Source organism: Tursiops truncatus, chromosome 18 (genome assembly GCF_011762595.2).
Source record: "Tursiops truncatus isolate mTurTru1 chromosome 18, mTurTru1.mat.Y, whole genome shotgun sequence".
Taxonomy (NCBI): Eukaryota; Metazoa; Chordata; class Mammalia; order Artiodactyla; family Delphinidae; genus Tursiops; species Tursiops truncatus.
Window position 1 is genome coordinate 25,849,396 of NC_047051.1, and position 15,836 is coordinate 25,865,231.

Consider the following 15,836-nt stretch of genomic DNA (forward strand, 5'->3'; position numbering starts at 1 on the left):
GTTTCAACAAATTTCCAAATGTTAAATTCATACAGAGTATGTCCTCCAAACACAGAGAAATTAAGCTAAAAATCAGTCATGAGACGATAACTAGAAAACCCCCAAATATTTGGAAATTAAGTGATATAGTCAGCTCTTGGCATCAGGGAGAGATTGGTTCCAAGATCCTCGAAGATACCAAAATCCTCAGATGTTCACGTCCCTTGTATAAAAGAGTGTATTTGCACATAACCTATGCACAACCTCCTGTGTACCTAAATCATCTCTAGATTACTTATAATACCTAATACAATGTAAATTCTATGTAAATAGTTGTAAATGCAATGTAAATGCTATGTAAATAATGTGCAGCAACTTCAACTTTTGCTTTCTGGAATTTTTCTGGAATTTTTTTAAAAAATTGTTGAGGAGAGCTACGAGGGAAGCTAGGCGGCGGCGAGTAGCGGCGAAGTTGCTTCAGAAGGAGCTAAGATGACCGGTTCTAACGAGTTGAACCAGCTCGTTCACCTGGTTCACCTGGTTCACCTTCCTCGGTGAAGTTCAGCCTGAACACCTCTCAGTTCCTGTTGGTCTCCTCCTGGGACACGTCCGTGCGCCTTTACGATGTGCCGGCCAATTCCAGGCGGCTCAAGTACCAGCACACCGGCGCTGTCCTGGACTGCGCTTTCTACGATCCAACACATGCCTGGAGTGGGGGATTAGACCATCAATTGAAAATGCATGATTTGAACACTGATCAAGAAAATCTTGTTGGAACCCATGATGCCCCTATCAGATGTGTTGAATATTGTCCAGAAGTGAATGTGATGGTTACTGGGAGTTGGGATCAGACAGTTAAATTGTGGGATCCCAGAACCCCTTGTAATGCTGGGACCTTCTCTCAGCCTGAAAAGGTGTATACCCTCTCAGTGTCTGGAGACCGGCTGATTGTGGGCACCGCAGGCCGCAGAGTGTTGGTGTGGGACTTACGGAACACGGGCTACGTGCAGCAGCGCCGGGAGTCCAGCCTCAAGTACCAGACTCGCTGCATACGAGCATTTCCAAACAAGCAGGGTTATGTATTAAGCTCTATTGAAGGCCGAGTGGCAGTTGAGTACTTGGACCCAAGCCCTGAGGTACAGAAGAAGAAGTATGCCTTCAAGTGTCACAGACTGAAAGAAAATAATATTGAGCAAATTTACCCAGTCAACGCCATTTCGTTTCACAACATCCACAATACCTTTGCCACAGGTGGTTCTGATGGATTTGTAAATATTTGGGATCCATTTAACAAAAAGCGGCTGTGCCAGTTCCATCGGTACCCCACCAGCATTGCGTCACTCGCCTTCAGTAATGATGGGACTACACTTGCAATAGCATCATCGTATATGTATGAAATGGATGACACGGAACATCCCGAAGATGGTATCTTCATTCGCCAAGTGACAGATGCAGAAACAAAACCCAAGTCCACCTAATCATCTCGTGAAAGTGGTTTCTCTATGGAAAGCTTTGTTTTGCTTCCTACAGTTACATGCTTATCCCCTAAGGGATGTGTTATAGTCATTGTGGACGCGTTATTTAGTATGTGGATTTCTCTGTTTTCTGTCTTGCAAAAAACTTGTCTGTGTGCCCTTTCATACTGACTGTGTGTAGGATGAGGAGTCCTTGTGTCCTTTTGCAGTAGTCTGAAGAATTGTTTTCCCCCAGCAAGCCCAGTTGCTGTGTATGAGCAGCTTGAGCTCTTTTTGTAAAATAACCTAAACCTGTTAATTCCATGCTGTCTAATAAATCAGAGATTCAGAACCCTTAAAAAAAATTGTTGAATATTTTGGATCTGCATTTGGTTGAATCTGCAGATGCGGAACCCGCGGATATGGAGGGCCAACAGTATACTTCTAAATAAACCATGGATCAAAGAAGAAGTCACAAAGGAAATTAAAACGTGTTTAGGCTTTAGAAGAAGAACTAATATCATTGTGCTAAACTCATAACTGCAGCAGTCAAGGTGCTAGCTCAAGGAAATGGAATAGATTCTTTCTCTTTCAGTCTCTTCCCATTAAAATGTCAAGGAATTTTGTATCTGTGGCACAAAAATGACATGGCAGGGCTTTGTAAGTGTCTGCTTTGTAGTTTGTATGAATCGTATAGGTCAAATGGTCAATGTAGGGTGGCTTTATGGGACAATAATGATAGCAAGATTGGGAACATTGAACCCTGTGCCAGGCATAGAAGTGATATTTCTATCATCCAAAACATCTGTAGAATAGCCTGAGTCCTCTCCTTTTCTCATTCATGTAAAATGTTACTCTTCCCTGGAAAAAATCTGGCAGATGTTTAGGAGCACAGAGAAGCACTTCACACCACTATTTAACCAAGCATACTGTGCTGAGTAATTAAGAATCCTGCTATCTGTTTGCTCAAATATGAAGGAAAGGGCTATATAAACAAAGTGAGACAAATTAGATGTTTTTGTGTTCAGAATAAGGGCAAAGATGGCCTTTTAAAGAAAATATTTTCTTATGTGCAAACTCTCAAAAAGTTGTTTCTTTTTAGGGAATATTACATGATGAAATAATAATAATGTCCAGAAGTTATGAAATGGAAGATGATGCCTGTGTTTAGGAAGTGTTTCTCTTCCTAACCCTCTGATGAAGATCACAGGCTTCCAATGCCAAAAGCATTGAAGACTTGTCATATTAGAGACCTTCAGAAGCTCATGAGGCCAAAAGTTACTCTGTGGCATGAGTTACTGTGCTCTGAGGGCCCTGGTTTTCTGTTGCAGGTTACTACAAATTAAGTGTCATAGATTAATCACCCAGAGCTAAATTAGGGAGTTAAGAAGCTGTTGATTCCTCCCATAGCTTTAAACTCCAAGGCAAACTACCAGCCCATCAGCTGCAAAACGCTGCTGGCTTCTACAGGAAAAGCAAAATTCTTCCTTGATGTTAGGATGAAGGGTCTGTGTTTGTAATATGCTCATAAAACAAACTTCATTCTTTTCCAAGTAATTGGCTTCCTGCTGTCAGGAGCTCTAAAGAGACGTTTGACAAGAGTTTGAATTGGTGTGTTAGTACATTTTTTATGTCTCTCTCTCTCCGTGAGCTGTTTATATTTCGTCCTGTTAGCATACTCTTCACTTGGTAAAGATGAATTTGGATTTTGTACAGACTTATTAGTGATTTGTAGTTGCACAGAATTTTCATGCCTTTGTAGCTGTAAACTTCACAAATAGGCTAGACCACATGAAATCTTAAGGTCTTGGAAGCCTGAGTGGCTCCAAACAGCTTCAGGTTTTTGACCTTTTCCTATTCTGGGCTCCTTTGCTTGTTCTGAAAGACTCCCTTGGATTTTAAAAGATGCAAAAGATAGTTCTATTTTCAGTGTCTTGCCCTTTAGCCTATTACAGAGCACAACTTGATTCTTCTTTCAGAGGATGGTTCAAACCCACATTGAATGACTGCTTTTGGGAGAAAAACATCTAAGATCCTAATGTGCTGAGACTGAAGTGGTTCTGGGCCACACATTAATAGGTAACGAAATAAGAATAAAAACATTTCTGAAGATAAATATCACATTAAAACAATACGAGAGGTGCAGAAATTCCTTGGCGTCAGGGCTGATTGGTGATGCTTTTGCTGGAATAATGGGTGGGAGAGAATTTAGAAGCAGGTTTTTGCATCTATAGTTATAATAACACTCTTTCCTCATTCCCACCCACCCCTAAACCATGAGGTGGAATTGCAGTGATGACATGTTCCTATTAAACTCTATAAAGAGTAAAAACTAGGAAGTTCCAAATATCTTCTCATTATCAATTAGGAAGGTTTACATTTAAAATCTGTGGCTAGAATGCAGGTCTTAAATATATAAACTAAGCAAGCAGTTTAAGAGACCAAAGTCCATAAAGGCAGGACTGAATCACATGAAACTCAGTTGGGATACTGCTTAATAAAGAGTGTAACCATTGAAAGACCTGGATTCCAAGCTTAGTTCTTCCACTTACTTGTCATATGACCTAATTAAAGCAAGTCACTTGATCTTTCTGGACCTCAGTTTCTTCAAGTATAACCTAAAGGGTTTCGACAAATGTTAAGGAGTTTGTGAGTCTGTGAATTATGCCTAGGGTACTAACCAGGCTTGGATTAGCATGCTGCAAATAACCAACATATATGGTCAGGGTTGATATTCTAAATATTTAGCAGCCCTGTAGCATAAGTACTCACCAATCAAGATGAAGGTTTGATATAAACAACCTTCACCAGTGCGTGATAGATAATTATCAACTACACTTATGGGAATGGAGCCCCAGCTACTGGTGTCAAATTGCCAAAGCAGAAAACACCTTAGGAATCACTGGTCCACCTTCCTGATTTTACTGGCTATTTCATCCTCTGTTAGAAAAAGCACATCGTGATATTTAAGAATTGTTGCAGAAAGATGACACCAATGCATAAGGGCTTAGGTACATGACTGGATATGTCAATACATGAGGTAGATTGTTACAGTAATGGCACTGACAAATGATACCTTCCTGTATCCTCACCCTTTATTAATCCTCTTCCATGTTGACACTGGCCATGGCTATGTGACTTGCTTTGGCACCAGGGCATTAACAAATATGATTCAAGCAGAGTCTTACCAAATACTTTCTCATTAGGGTTTGCCCCATCTCTTGCTGCTTTTGGAACACAGCCACTATGTAAAGATGTCTCTTGGCCTGCTGGTGACACATAAAGGGCAATTAAAAAATCCATTTTATCATCATCCTAAAGTTTCTGATATCTTACCCCTGGTGGCTGTGAGACAAAGAGTTAATTTAAAACAAAACCTTGAAGACTGCTGCTTTTTGTCATAAATGAGTCTTAAAACTGGACAAATATATGAGACAACTAATATCAGGTATTGAATAACAAGGGCACAGTCCCCAAGAGAAGGGACCTTTCTCCCCACGTTCATCCAGGTCTCTGCTCATGTTTCCAGCTGTAGCCCAGAAAGCTGAGTCCATGCTGAGAGTGGTGGTTCAGTTGACTTGAAGAGGCAGAGATAAGAGCTTGGGACCACTCAAGTGGATGGAAGCTGCATATCTGAGCATTGGGGAGGAGGGAGCTATATTGGATGGTGAGAGAGTGAGAGAGAAATGTACATAGGAGTTCCTGTGAATCCTTGACTGAGGACCCAAATGCATATGTGCAGAACGAAATCACAAAAGCTTTCTACTAACAGGATTGAGAGCAAGACAGAGATACTAGAGGTTGAGCATTGCTAGATGTTAGAGTTCTGATTCAGCCTGAGGAGGTTCTTGTTAACACCCTAGGCATTCATCTGAGACATCAGAAAGGCCATACCTCAGAAGACAGGACCGTGTCTTATAGTCAGGTCTAATCTAGGCCTACCTTATTAAAGCCTAAACATCTAAGCTTTGACAAGATCCACAGGGGAGACAGAGATTGGATGCTGAGTTTACTAAGTTATGGGCAATGAGAAATAACTAGAGTTTTCCACAGACTAAAACCTAGGCTAACAAGTCCAAATTTACTAACAGTAATTAATTTGCCTGCCAAAGACAATGCAAGAAGAAAAAATTATAAACTAATACCCCTCATAAACATAGATGCAAAAATAAAAATGTTAGCAAATCAAGTAATAGCTAGAAAAAAAGTAATATGTTATGACCATGGGGGGTTGATCCTAGGAAAACAAGGCTGGTTTAACATTTAAAACAAATATATGTAATTCACCATGCTAACAAAATGAAGAAAAAAAATCATATGATAGTCTCAATAGATACAGAAAATAACACTTGACAAATTTCAACACCCACATATGATGAAATCTCTCAGCAAATTAGTACTAGAATAGAAGTTTCCAAATCTGATAAGGAACATTTAAAATATATCTACTAAAAATATCATAGCTAATGGTAAAACTCTGAATGCTGTTTTCTCAGACTGAGAATATGGCAAGGATGCTTGCTCTCTTTACTTTACTTCAACATTTACTGGAGGTTCTCAGCAGTGAAATAAAGCTAGAAAAAGGAATAAAAAAGATAAAGATTGAGAAGAAAGAAGTAAGACTGCTTCTATTCACAAAAGACATGATAGAAAAAACTGAGTCTATAGAAAACAAATAAGTAGGAGATAGCTTCAAGATGGCAGAGGAGTAAGACGTGGAGATCACCTTCCTTCCCACAGATATATCAAAAAGACATCTACATGAGGAACAGCTCCTACAGAATACCTACTGAATGCTGGCAAAAGACCTCAGACTTCCCCAAACCTTTGCTTTTACCATTTGTCCTAGGGTTCTCTCTGTCCATTTTTTTTTTTTTAGTATAGTTTTTTAGCACTTATTATCATTGTGGATTGCTTTTTGGCTTGGTTGCTCTCTTCTCTCTTTCTTTCTTTTTTTTAGTTAATTTTTTATTTCTAATAATATATTTTTTATTTTAATAACTTTATTTTATTTTATTTGTTTTTCTTTTTTTCCCCACTTTTCTTCTGAGCTGTGTACCTGACAGGGTCTTGGTGCTGTGGATGGGTGTTAGGCCTGAGCCTCTGAGGTGGAAAAGCTGAGTTTAGGACATTGGTTCCCCAGAGACCTCCCAGCCCCACATAATATCAAATGGCGAAAGCTCTCTCAGAGATCTCTATTTGAATGCAAAGACCTAGCTCCACTCAACGACCAGCAAGATACCGTGCTGGACACCCAATGCCAAACAACTAGCAAGACAGGAACACAACCCCACTCATTAGCAGAGAGGCTGCCTAATTCACAGACACCCAACAACACACCACCAGACATGTCCTGCTCACCAGAAAGACAAGATTCAGCCTCATCTACAAGAACACAGGCATCAGTCCCCTCCAACAGGAAGCCTCCACCACCCACTGAACCAAACGTACCCACTGGGAGCAGACGCGAAAAACAAAAGGAACCACAAACCTGTAGCCTGTGAAAAGGCGAACCCAAACACAGTAAGTTAAGCAAAATGAGAAGACAGAGAAATACGCAGCAGATGAATGAGTAGGTAAAAACCCACCAGACCAAACAAATGAAGAGGAAATAGGCAGTCTAACTGAAAAAGAACTCAGAGTAATGATAGTAAAGATGATCCAAAATCTTGGAAATAGAATGGAAAAAATAGAAGAAATGTTTAACAAGGAACTAGAAGAACTAAAGAGCAAACAAACAATGATGAACAACACAATAAATGAAATTAAAAATTCTCTAGGAGTCAATAGCAGAATAACTGAGGAAGAAGAACAGATAAGTGACCTGGAAGATAAAGTAGTGGAAGTAACTACCACAGAGCAGAACAAAGAAAAAAGAATGAGGGCTTCCCTGGTGGCACAGTGGTTGGGAATCAGCCTGCCAATGCAGGGGACACAGGTTCATGCCCTGGTCCAGGAAGGTCCCGCATGCCACGGAGCGGCTGGGCCCACGAGCCATGGCCACTGAGCCTGCGCGTCCGGAGCCTGTGCTCCACAGTGGGAGAGGCCACAGCGGTGAGAGGCCCATGTGCCGCCAAAAAAAAAAAAAAAAAAAAAAGAAACAAGAATGAAAAGGATTGAGGACAGTCCCAGAGACCTCTGGGACAACATTAAATGCACCAGCGTTCGAATAATAGGGGTCCCTGAGAAGAAGAGAACAAAAAAGGGACTGAGAAAATATTTGAAGAGATTATAGTTGAAAACTTCCCTAATATGGGAAAGGAAATAGTCAATCAAATCCAAGAAGCACAGAGAGTCCAATACAGGATAAATGAAAGGAGAAACAAGCCAAGACACATATTCATCAAACTATCAAAAATTAAATACCAAGAAAATATATTAAAAGCAGAAAGGGAAAAGCAACAAATACATACAAGGGAAATCCCTATAAGGTTAACAGCTGATCTTTCAGCAGAAACTCTGCAACCCAGAAGGGAGTGGAAGGACATATTTAAAGTGATGAAAGAAAAAAACCTACAACCAAGATTACTCTACCCAGCAAGGATATCATTCAGATTCAATGGAGAAATTAAAATATTAACAGACAAGCAAAAGCTAAGAGAATTCAGTACCACCAAACCAGCTTTACAACAAATGCTAAAGGAACTTCTCTAGGCAGGAAACACAAGGGAAGGAAAAGACCTACAATAACAAACCCAAAACAATTAACAAAATGGTAATAGGAACACACATATCAATAACTACCTTAAATGTAAATGGATTAAATGCTCCAACCAAAAGACATAGACTGGCTGAATGGATATGAAAACAAGACCCATATATATGCTGTCTACAAGAGACCCACTTCAGACCTACGGACACATACAGACTGAAAGTGAGGGGATGGAAAAAGATATTCCATGCAAATGGAAATCAAAAGAAAGCTGGACTAGCGATTCTCATATCAGACAAAATAGATTTTACAATAAAGAGTATTACAAGAGACAAAGAAGGAAACTACATAATGATCAAAGATCAATCCAAGAAGAAGATATAACAATTGTAAATATTTATGCACCTAACATAGGAACACCCGAATACATAAGGCAAATGCTAACAGCCATAAAAGTGGAAATCGACAGTAACCCAATCATAGCAGGGGACTTTAACATCCCACTTTCACCAATGGACAGATCACCCAAAATGAAAGTAAATAAGGAAACACAAGCTTTAAATGATACATTAAACAAGATGGACTTAACTGACATTTATAGGACATTCCATCCAAAAACAACAGAATACACCTTTTTCTTACAAGCTCATGGAACATTCTCCAGGATAGATCATATCTTGGGTCACAAATCAAGCCTTGGTAAATTTAAGAAAATTGAAATCATATCAAGTATCTTTTCCAACCACAATGCTATGAGACTAGATATCAATTACAGGAAAAAACCTGTGAAAAATACTAACACATGGAGGGTTAACAATACAGCACTAAATAACAAAGAGATCACTGAAGAAATCAAGGAAAAAATAAAAAATACCTAGAAACAAATGACACTGAAAACACAACAACCCAAAACCTATGGATGCAGCAAAAGCAGTTCTAAGAGGGAAGTTTATAGCAATACAATCCTACCTCAAGAAACAAGAAACATCTCAAATAAACAACCTAACCTTACACCTAAAGCAATTAGGGAAAGAAGAACAAAAAAACCCCAAAGTTAGCAGAAGGAAGGAATTCATAAAGATCAGATCAGAAATAAATAAAAAAGAAATGAAGGAAACAATAGCTAAGATCAATAAAACTAAAAGCTGGTTCTTTGAGAAGATAAACAAAATTGATAAACCACTAGCCAGATTCATCAAGAAAAAAAGGGAGAAGACTCAAATCAATGGAATTAGAAATGAAAAAGGAGAAGTAACAAACGACACTGCAGAAATACAAAGGATCATGAGAGATTACTACAAGCAACTATATGCCAGTAAAATGAACAACCTGGAATAAATGGACAAATTCTTAGAAAAGCACAACCTCCCGAGACTGAACCAGGAAGAAATAGAAAATATAAACAGACTAATCACAAGCACTGAAATTGAAACTGTGAATAAATCTCTTCCAAAAAACAAAAGCCCAGGACCAGATGGCTTCACAGGTGTATTCTATCAAACATTTAGAAGAGAGTTAACACCCATCCTTCTCAAACTCTTCCAAAATATAGCAGAGGGAGGAACACTACCAAAATCATTCCATGAGGCCACCATCACCCTGATACCAAAACCAGACAAAGATGTCACCAAAAAAGAAAATTACAGGCCAATATCACTGATGAGCATAGATGCAAAAATCCTCAACAAAATACTAGCAAACAGACTCCAACAGCACTTTAAAAGGATCATACACCATGAACAAGTGGGGTTTATCCCAGGAACGCAAGGATTCTTCAATATACACAAATCAATCAATGTGATATACCATATTAACAAATTGAAGAAGAAAAACCATATGGTCACCCTAATAGATGCAGAAAAGTCTTTTGACAAAATTCAACAGCCATTTATGATAAAAACTCTCCAGAGAGTAGGCATAGAGGGAACTTACCTGAACATGATAAAGGTCATATATGAAAACCCACAGCCAACATTGTTCTCAATGGTGAAAAACTAAAACCATTTCCAAAAAGATCAGAAACAAGACATGGTTGCCCACTCTCACCACTATTATTCAATACAATTTTGGAAGTTTTAGCCATAGCAATCAGAGAAGAAAAATAAATAAAAGGAATCCAAATCAGAGAAGAAGAAGTAAAACTGTCACTGTTTGCAGATGACATGATATTATACATAGAGAATCCCAAAGATGCTACCAGAAAACTACTAGAGCTAATCAATGAATTTGGTTAAGTAGCAGGATATAAAATGAATGCACAGAAATCTCTTGCATTCCTATACACTAATGATGAAATATCTGAAAGAGAAATTAAGGAAGCAGTCCCATTTACCATTTCAACAAAAAGAATAAAATATCTAGGAATAAACCTACCTAAGGAGACAAAAGACCTGTATGCAGAAAGCTATAAGACACTGATGAAAGAAATTAAAGATGATACAAATAGATGGAGAGATTTACCATGTTCTTGGATTGGAAGCATCAACATTGTGAAAATGACTATATTACCCAAAGCAATCTACAGAGTCAATGCACTCCCTATCAAACTACCAATGGCATTTTTCACAGAACTAGAACAAAAAATTTCACAATTTGTATGGAAACACAAAAGACCCCAAATATCCAATGTGATCTTGAGAAAGGAAAATGGAACCGGAGGAATCAGCCTCCCCGATTTCAGACTATGCTACAAAGCTACAGTAATCAAGACAGTATGGTACTGGCACAAAAACAGAAATATAGATCAATGGAACTGGATAGAAAATGTACAGATAAACGCACAAACATATGGCCACCTTATCTTTGATACAGGAGGTAAGAATATACAATGGAGAAAAGACAGCCTCTTCAATAATTGGTGCTGGGAAAACTGGACAGCTACATGTAAAAGAATGAAATTAGAATACTCCTTAACATCATACACAAAACTAAACTCCAAATGGATTAAAGACCTAAATGTAAGCCCAGACACTATAAAACTCTTTGAGGAAAACATAGGCAGAACACTCTATGACATACATCACAGCAAGATCCTTTTTGACCCACCTCCTAGAGAAATGTAAATAAAAACAAAAATAAATAAATGGGACCTAATGAAACTTAAAAGTTATTGCACTGCAAAGGAAACCATAAACAAGATGAAAAGACAAACCTCGAATGGGAGAAAATATTTGCAAACGAACCAACTGACAAAGAATTAATCTCCAAAATATACAGGCAGCTCACACAGCTTAATATCAAAAAAACAAACAACCCAATCCAAAAATGGGCAGAAAACCTAAATAGACATTTTTCAAGAGAAGATATACAGATTGCCAACAAACACATGAAAGGATGCTCAACATCATTAATCAATAGAGAAATGCAAATCAAAACTATAATGAGGTATCACCTGACACCGTTCGTAACGCCTATCTTCAAAACAATCTACAAACAATAAATGCTGGAGAGAGTGTGGAGAAAAGGGAATCCTCTTGTACTGTTGGTGGGAATGTAAATTGATATAGCCACTATGGAGAACAGTATAGAGGTTCCTTATAAAGCTAAAAATAGAACTACCATATGACCCAGCAATCCCACTACTGGGCATATGCCCTGAGAAAACCATAATTCAAAAAGAGTCATGTACCACAATGTTCACTGCAGCTGTATTTACAATAGCCAGGACGTGGAAGTAACCTAGTGTCCATTGACAGATGAATGGATAAAGAAAATGTGGCACACATACAATGGAATATTACTCAGCCATAAAAAGAAATGAAATTGAGTTATTTGTAGTGAGGTAGATGGACGTAGAGCCTGTCATACAGAGTGAAGTAAGTCAGAAAGAGAAAAACAAATACTGTATGCTAACACATATATATGGAATCTAAGAAAAAAAATGGTTCTGAAGAACCTAGGGGCAGGACAGGAATAAAGACTCAGATGTAGAGAATGGACTTGAGGACACGGGGAAGGAGAAGGGTAAACTGGGATGAAGAGAGAGGGTGGCATGGACATATATACACTACCAAATGTAAAATAGATAGCTAGTGGGAAGCAGCTGCATAGCACAGGGGGATCAGCTCGGTGCTTTGTGACCACCTAGAGGGGTGGGATAGGGAGGGTGGGAGGGAGATGCAAGAGGGAGGAGATATGGGGATATATATATATGTATAGCTGATTCACTTTGTTATACAGAAACTAACACACCATTGTAAGCAATTATACTCCAATAAAGATGTTAAAAAAAACCAAATAAGCAAACAATCAACTATATTTAATAAATGAACTTATTAATGTCCTCAGGATACATCCAAGTAAAAAAAATCAAATGTGTCTCTGTATATCAGTAACAAAGAGATAAAAATAAATATCAAAAAATATTTAGGATAGTATCAAAAACATAAAATACTTTTAAGTATATGTAACAAAAGACAGGAAAGACTTGTGTATTGAAAACAATAAATATTTCTAAGAGAAATGTTTAAAACTGTAAATAAAGAGATCTACCATATTTATGGATTAGCAGACTCAATATTGTTAAGATGTTCATTTTCCCCAAGTTGAAACATAGATTCAATGAAATTCCAACCAAAATTGCAGAGGTCATTTTTGTAGAAATTGAGAAGCTGATTCTAACGTCTACACAGAAATGCAAAGGACCTAGAATAGTCAAAACAATTCTGAAAAAGAAAACTGATGTTGGAAGACTTATACTATGTGGTTTCATGACATTCCATAAATGCTACAGTAGTCAAGACAATATGGAATTGTCAGAAGGGTAGACATATAATCAATGGAACAAAATAGCGCAGTCAGAAATAGACCCATATGTGTTCATTTTGACAAAAGCAACAAGATAATTCAATGAGGAAGGGATACTCTTTTCACTAAATGTACTGGAACAACATATGAAAAAAAATAAACCTCAGCCCCCACTCCATACCATACAGAAAAATTATTTTAAAATAAATCACTACTTGGTGACCTAATCAGTTCCCTAAGGAAGCTTAATATAAGGTATAATTACTGGGTCCTGTAACAAGTCAAATCTTGGGAAGATTTGCACTGCTCTCAGTCAGGGTTGGGTATAACAACTGTTCATGATCTGACTACTTATCTGATACACTTAACATTCCCCAACAGATCAATGACAAATAACTGCAATTTAAAACACTCATCTGGAAAAGAGAAAACCACGCTCAGTGGCCACTGTCCACAGCACGTAGGCTGTTTGCCAGAAGATGAAAGGACTCCCTAAGCTGACGGTGATGTGTGTTCCTAGATTGGTCAGGATGGCCTCCCCGGATCCTAGTCACAAAGATGCTCTTTCTTAGCCTTTTTCCTCTGTGACCACATCTGAGCTGGGAATTGAGATGATATTCCAGGGGCTTTACCATTTATTATTGAGGGTTCAGGAATCTCAGCCCCTTGTTTGCCAGGTAATAGTTTAATATTTACTTGCATTTGATCAACTCCACTATCAAAGCTGAAGACAGTGCTCAAATTTACTCCCAGCCCAGGGATTTCCATCTCCTAGCAACAGCCCTGAATGTTCTGTTCATGCCTTTAACCCTCAGCTTAAATGACTTCCACCTGGGCCTCTCCAGGGTCATTCAGAACAATTTCTTGGGGTGGGAATCACAGTTGATACATGTCCCTCTGTTTCCAAGTTGCATCTCAAGGGATGGCTTTTTTGCTGTGAGGTGATTTTAATTTTTCTTAATTTGGATCTTCCAAACTTAAGGGGCGTTTGAGAGGGACTGGGGACCTCAAGGCTCTGTGAGACCTCAATGTTATCTTCCTGATTATTTCTGCCATTGATTTTTTTGCACTAACTCTAGTTTGGTACAGACATTTTTGCTTTTTTTCCCTTAAGACTTGCCAAGATTGCCAATTTTCAACCTTCTTGGATTATTGGCCTCAGAAAAGGGACTCCTTTAGTGATATTATACTTTCTTCCCCTTCTGCTCTCAGAGGGACTATCTTCAACTGGAGACTATCCTTTTTTAAAATAAATGTAGCCAAGCCCTTCCCTCCAATCATATTCTCTGGCTTTAGTAGACACACGATCTGAATCCCAAAATACAAGTAATGGTTTGCCAGCGGCTGTGCAAACACATAGCAAGAGAGCAGGGCAACCTCTTGACTTAGTGTATAGATAGGTCTCCATGGACCTCCTCCCTGGATCCCCTCAGATAATTACTCATTTTAGAGTCTGTTACTTAGAATTCCTTTCTCATTGTTAGAATTTGTTTTGATTGTTTAGGAGACAAATAACAGAAATCCAGCTGCTAATTTTCTTGGATAAAAAAGGGGAACTTGCTGTTATACTTAAATGAAAACTCGAGTGGGAGATCAGGCATGGTTGGATCTAAGTGCTCAGAGCCATTTCAGTTTTTTTTTTTTTAATGTTGAATTTATACTCAGGCAAGCACTCTCAACCTAGTGGCTCATTTCCAGCTTACATCTTCTTAGCTCAGCAACTCCAGAGGAAAAAAAAAAAATCCCTTTCTTAGTAATAGTAGCAACAATCCTGGAGCTGACGCCCAATGGCTCTGATTGGCCCGAGCTGGGAAACATGCACGTACCTGAGTCAATCACTGTAGCTAGGAGGATGGGCTATTTTAATCTGTCTAAGCCTGGGTCATGTGGTGATCTGAGTACCAGGAGTGGCGGTGTCTATCATACCTTACTCACATGGACTGACTTATCGAAGAGGTGGTTTCTCAAAAGAAAACTGGATGCTGAAGAGGCAAAAACAATGAATGTCCAATGTGCCCTGATAGGACAGTATTGAAACTGACTCAAGAAACCAGTTTTGTTACTTGTGGCTGCACCAAGTCTTGCATATTATTCCATTAAGTCTCACTTATTGCAGAAGTCTCACATAATCTACAAGTTCCGAGGATCTTATGATCCTTTAGCAAGTTTTCCAGTTTAGAATTCAGACGATGTAATGTGGTAAGAATTACACAGAAGTGACATTGGGTGGTGGGACCCTCACAACTATTTCAAAATATTCATGAGCCCCTTTCATGTGGTTGGCAATGTCCTGGGCTCCGGGATACAAATTTGATGAAAACATGATTAATACCTGGAAGAATTTCTAATGGGGATAAGAAATATACCTTTAATAAAGGTATGTGATATGCAAGTGCTTCTAACAAAGGATTCAGTTGTCTTTTGAGACCTCACAAAATGGTGTGCACTGGGCTTTTTGCTCTTCCCACATTTTCTTTCTTAAACCTCAAGGCAATCCCTCAAAGTAAGCATTCTTTCCTAAAGACATTGAAGTCTGTAGAGATAAAGTCTTTTGTGTGTGGTTGTCCAGCTGGTAAGTAGCAGGGGCCTTTGGGAATTCTATTTGGGAATACCGTATTGCTCAATATTTGAGAGCACTGAGAAAGTATGACTATTCCTTAAGCCATCCAGTACTTTAGGATCACTTATTTGTTCCATCTTCTGCATCCCCTACAGCTTATATGCCATGAAATCCTGCCAAGTTTTCCTTTTCAGTGTTTCTTATGTTCTCACCCAATACTTCTTCAAAGTCGTTGTTCAGGCCTTTAACATCTGGTATATAATTGCAGAGGCACCTAAATTGGTCTTCTCCTTGCTTCCTATCTTCTCTTTAATTCATTCTGCTACCGGGTGGGTTTTGACGTAGGCAGAAGTTGTATACCATATCATACTGCCTTGATCATTTATTTGGCAAATATTTATGATAAGCCAGTCATTGTACTGGATCATGGTTTAAAGCTTCCAAA

At 38.6% G+C, this 15,836-nt stretch overlaps 1 pseudogene; it reads left to right on the top strand.

Moving 5' to 3' along the window:
- Nucleotides 1-471: 471 nt before the first annotated feature.
- LOC117308800 (mitotic checkpoint protein BUB3 pseudogene) lies at nucleotides 472-1,798 on the top strand (annotated as a pseudogene).
- The last annotated feature ends 14,038 nt before the right edge of the window (nucleotides 1,799-15,836 follow it).